The following is a 5,230-nucleotide window of genomic DNA, read 5'->3' as shown; positions in this document are numbered from 1 at the left end:
TTTGATTTTGTTTGTTCTATGTGCCCTTGTCTATTCACGTGCCATCGTATCAGAGAGTTTCTTTTTCTTTAATTTGATTGATTGTACGTGTCCGTTCTTGCGCGCCACACGCCGCTGCATGTCGCCACGTCCACCTCACATGCAGTTGACCAGCAATTTCATCGGTGACACGTTGTCTTCTAGAATTTGCTGGGATTTTGTCTCCTCCAGTTTATCTCTCTCGCATACTTTCCGGTCAAATCGTTTGGCACCGCTCCACCGCTGGAAGCGCAAATAAAAAGGCTCCCGCATGTGCCCAAATGCCCAGTACTAGCCAGCGGATCGCAAGCGAGCTCCTCCACCCCAGACGCGGCCACCTCCTTTTTCCACCGGCACCGGGACGGCGCGGCAGCCCCCTTTTTCCTCTGGCACTGGGACGACGCGGCCGCCGCCTATGCTGCTCCATCCCACCGCAACGTCGTCGCTGGCCCTAGCCACGACTTCGTCGACGCAACGACCGGATCGGCGGATCCAGCCCGTATGGTGCGGCGGCGGCGGCTGAATCCATGACGGCGACGACGTCCAGCGGTTCCCGCCGGCCCAAGCAGGTCCATCTTCTCCTCCAACCCCTCTCATGGGCTCCTCGCTGTCGCCTCGATGGCTGGGGCCCCTCCGCAACCGCCGGCCACCGACAGCAGCCCCAGGGCCGATGGTGACTTCCAGGCTGCGGCATTGCTCAACACCGGCGACCTCGACGCCTAGCCCCAGCAAGCATCTCTCTCTCTCTCTCTCTCCCCCCGTTCTTCTTTTATGTTGTGCCAGTACGTACCACGGTGGCCATCCATTGTCCAGGCCCGTCTATGCATTGCAGGTACTCATACTTCTCTTCTTCCTGAATAGTTGCTCTTCTGGCATCCACTGCTTTTCTCTGATTTAACCCCTATAATTTTTCATCTTCGGTTGTGCAGATTTTTGTGTATGTGACTATAAGGTGTTTGATGAAAAAACAAGCAAGGTAGGAAAAGATTTATTTCTGTTTATGCTCTTTTGTGTAATCAATATTTCTTTTTCTTCTGCTGGGTGGTTGGGGGTTTGTTTTGGGATGTTTCATTGAATTTGAAAAGACTTTTCATGCTTACTTGGAGGCACCAAGGTCAACTAATTCTGATCCTAGCATAAGTATACTCAAAGGGAGTATTAATTAGGCACAGTCTGTTTAGAACATTGCACTGTGTTTTTTGCTTTGCTAATACTGATGTGTAAGTCAAGAATGTGCGAGTATGTGGACCTTTCTCTTTTGAATAAAGAGATGTGTAAACAACAAACTGATGCATAAACGTACAAATTTTGTTCACTAGATACACTGCATGTTCAACACAGATGATCATCCTTGATATGACAAGGTCAACTATTTTCCTAATAATTAGTGGTTATTTCCTATGAGGGAGCCTTTCTACATCTCACATAGCAGATCTTCTTTGCAATTCTCTTGCTCTCTCATAAGAAGCTATACTTGCAAGGGCCTCAAAGAAAAAAGTCTGTATTCAACAGACAGTATTGAAGCATCATTTTCGAATATAAATTGGTTTTGTTTATACTCTGGAGATATTACCTCTCTCAACTCTTATCATATGGCAGAGACTGAATGATCCTAACGGCAAGATGTCGACATAGTATCTAGGTCTCAGTATACACACTAAAAAAGAGCAGTTGTTTCCCACTCATCTTTTCAACAACCGTAAGTATTTTCCAACTTTTTGAGTGACATAGAATTCTATGTTATGTTTGATTCCTTGCAACCAACAAGAAGGAGTGGCTAACACTCTATTGTTTGTTCTATATTTTCATACTTGTTTTTCCTTCGGCTACCTCACACTAGAAAGGGGGAGAAGTGGGTAGCTAGCTTTTTTCATACTTGCTTTTCCTTCGGCTACCTCACACTAGAAAGGGGGAGAAGTGGGTAGCTAGCTTTTTTCAAGTCCAGCAGAATTTATCATTGATCTATGCATGATTAAACACTAATTGCGGCATTCATTGTGTACTACTACAGTCTTATTGTTGAGATGGTTCTCTTACATTGGTTGAACAAGCTGTGTATTATTGAGTAATGCTGAATGGAACTATCTATTTCTTTTGCCGATGGTGGAGGAATTACTGATCTCAAGTTGTCTGCAAGCTTCATGGACTGCTCTGAGTTGAGTGCCAACTGCTAAGGTACTATCCTAATATATATAAGATTTCCCATCGGAAACTTGAAATCGTAGGGTATACCAAACTGTTGCATTATGGCCATTCGTTCATTTTGTTTGCATTAATGTATGAAGTCTTTTCTCTCGGTGTTGGAAGACAAACTGAAAAATGTTCCCTCTATTTACAGTTATGTTCACTTTAGATATATGAAATCTTTGATTTATTTTGTCAATTGTGTTCTTCATCAGATGTTGTTCTTAAAAGGTTGCTGATTACACCTAGAAAGGTCCTCCTATAAAAGTAGAGTTGCGCTCTTTCACGCACATCACCCATGGATCTCAGTGGATCTAGATAGGCAACATTCAGATTGTGAAAAACATAATTTACCTGCTATTCTTTCTGGCCGACAATAATCTTCCCGGCGACTAATATATATATGATTCTTGGGCTCATCACAAGATTATAGTGGGCATGTGCATTTTCTGTAAGGGAAGATCATAGAACACATGTAACTTGGTTCTATCTGAAACAAAGAAACTATACACTAGATAAAATGATTAGTCTCTGAAGGGTTAAGCTTATTTTTGGTTAATCTACTGCTTCAAGTTTGCTTCATCAAATGATGCCTTTTTTAGCCATTTTAATATTTTACATTATGGCATTCCATGATAGTGTGCCCACTTATTCTGTAGCCACCCTTTCTGATGACCAAATCATGATATTACTTTGTTTTTCTTTTTGATACGTGTGTGAATTTTCCCAGCACTAAACAACAATGCCATGAATACAACATAAGATATGACAGTAAGGTTTGCTTACCCTTGGTGATCATCCAAGAGTTGATGTTTTATCTCTGAATTGGGAACAATAGTTCAACTAAATGAATAAGGACGCTTATGCAAAGGCGGTTCTTATAAACAAATATTATAGTATGATTATTTATGTTGTGCACCTGCAAGATGCTATTACTTGTCCTATAGGATTGATAGGGATAATAATCTTACTCGGATCTGGACTATAACATTTTTGGTTTCAGGTATGTAGAATTATGGCTTTAGGTTGTAACCTGGGTGGTCAGTAGATTAGATTTCGCGGAGCTTTTCAAATCTGTTCAAACATCTCAGTGGATCAGATTTATGTATTTATTGTATCATCGTCCTTTTAAAAGGAAATGTACCATTTTTTGTTTAAGTTTGTTGACCAAGGTTGTCAAAGTAGTAAACTCAGCCACTGTGGCATATGGCTTTAGGTTGTAACCTGGGTGGTCAGTAGATTAGATTTCGCGGAGCTTTTCAAATCTGTTCAAACATCTCAGTGGATCAGATTTATGTATTTATTGTATCATCGTCCTTTTAAAAGGAAATGTACCATTTTTTGTTTAAGTTTGTTGACCAAGGTTGTCAAAGTAGTAAACTCAGCCACTGTGGCATGATCAACTTTTATGAGCAACTTCTTTATACTGGGCAAATCAAATGTAGGTCCAAGTGGCTTCGCGACAGGGTTTGGAAACACTGCTTGTTGGTGACCATGAGATGCCCGTAGGAGAGACAAATAAACATAGCATACAGAGAAATAATTGATTCATCACAAGTACATGCAGTCTTTCTTTGGTCATACATGCAGTTTAAGTTTGGTTGCCAGACCATTTTACTCAATTTAGTTATCTTATTTTCATTTGAGAACATCTTAATGTTCTCGCTTTGTGCTGGTAAAGGAAGGCAAGTGTCGGAATTCTGGTTACATTGATGTTTTTGCCGTCAGTACAACATTGCCATGTACTGATATATATGGGGTAATAAGCTTCAGTGTATGAAGCTATTGTTAACTTCTGCTCCCATCATGCACGGCGTTATCCTTTGATGTATAGCTGCACTTATTAGCAATGTGTGTCACCTGTTAGCGATGTACACAGTGATTTCTGCAATTCTTACGGGAGAGTCACCTCTGTTTAATGCACCTGTTTCAGTAGAAGCACAAACAACCCTCCATGAAAACTTCTACAGTTTTATGTTTACATCACAAATTCACAATACAGAGACATGAGTTTTTATAATTAAGTTGGGACATTAGTTTTAGTATAGTTTCTGATTGTATCTTCAATGACTTGTTGGACAGCCGTACTTTCTAGCATATCAACCTGATACAAACTCTTACATTGATGTAACAACTGTTTCCCTAAGAAGACTCTTACACTGGTTGCAGTTGCCTGTACTAGAGTCGTCCATGGTGTAGTGTAACTAGATCTAATGAATGGCTTAGCAACAAATTAAGTCTTGGGACGACTTACCAAGCATTATACAAAAAACAAGTAGCTTATCAATCCATGTAGCGCGGCGTGCCGCCGCGCACTACCCGCTAGTTCTCTCTAAGGGGAATCCACTACTGGGGAACATATTTAACCTGTTAGCTGGTTGAAAGGAACAGCTAAATCATCTTATCTTGGAACATATTGTCTCAGAAGTATCACCCATCACCAAAGTCTTTTTTAAGTGATGCGCCACAAATAAAGCTATTAAGATTGTCAAGAACAGCAGAAGTGCTGCATGGCTTATTTCTGATCTTTTCAGTATTGTTATGTAGCAGTCATGCTCATTTTTCATCCATATAACTGCTTCCCGGACAGGAAGCCATAGCCTTCAGTCTTCCCACCTTATCTAAAATAAAACACACATATTACATTAGGACAAAAGGCTTCATTGAGCTTTAATATGTGGTCTGACCCTTGGCAATCATGTACTTCGTATACACATATCGGTGCTTGCCACTTCTGTATCTCGAATGGTAGTTCTTCCATGGATTTTCTTTTGCAGACCTTGTTTTTTGGAGTTAAGAAGATCCCTGAACCCAAAGGCATGCTATTGTACTCTAATTATAGATAGTTTACTTCTGATTTGTTAAGTTCCCTTATTTTAGTGATACTTTCAGGTCTCAGAACTGTATTTTTTTTAATATTCTTGAAGTATAATTTTAAGGATGAAACCAAGTATTGTTCTCTTCTCACCAACATGGAGGAACATATACCGGTACACATGAGTACGTAGGGGTACTATTTTTGTAAAAG

The 5,230-nt window shown here is 40.6% G+C and overlaps 1 long non-coding RNA gene across 5 annotated transcripts in view; it reads left to right on the top strand.

Annotated features, from left to right (window-relative positions):
* Positions 1 to 254: 254 nt before the first annotated feature.
* The window catches only part of LOC119355112, a 9,412-nt gene continuing 4,436 nt past the window's right edge, over positions 255 to 5,230 (top strand). Inside the window, exons 1-4 of one of the 5 annotated variants that reach the window (XR_005171461.1) lie at positions 255 to 850; positions 948 to 994; positions 1,618 to 1,717; positions 2,030 to 2,193. This is a non-coding gene — a long non-coding RNA (uncharacterized LOC119355112). Of the gene's footprint in view, positions 851 to 947; positions 2,194 to 5,230 lie in introns of all 5 variants that reach the window. The other 4 variants (XR_005171460.1, XR_005171458.1, XR_005171459.1 and 1 more) reach the window with 4 other exon arrangements.

This window comes from Triticum dicoccoides, chromosome 2A (assembly GCF_002162155.2).
Source record: "Triticum dicoccoides isolate Atlit2015 ecotype Zavitan chromosome 2A, WEW_v2.0, whole genome shotgun sequence".
Taxonomy (NCBI): domain Eukaryota; kingdom Viridiplantae; phylum Streptophyta; class Magnoliopsida; order Poales; family Poaceae; genus Triticum; species Triticum dicoccoides.
This window is presented reverse-complemented; position numbering and strand designations above follow the sequence as displayed.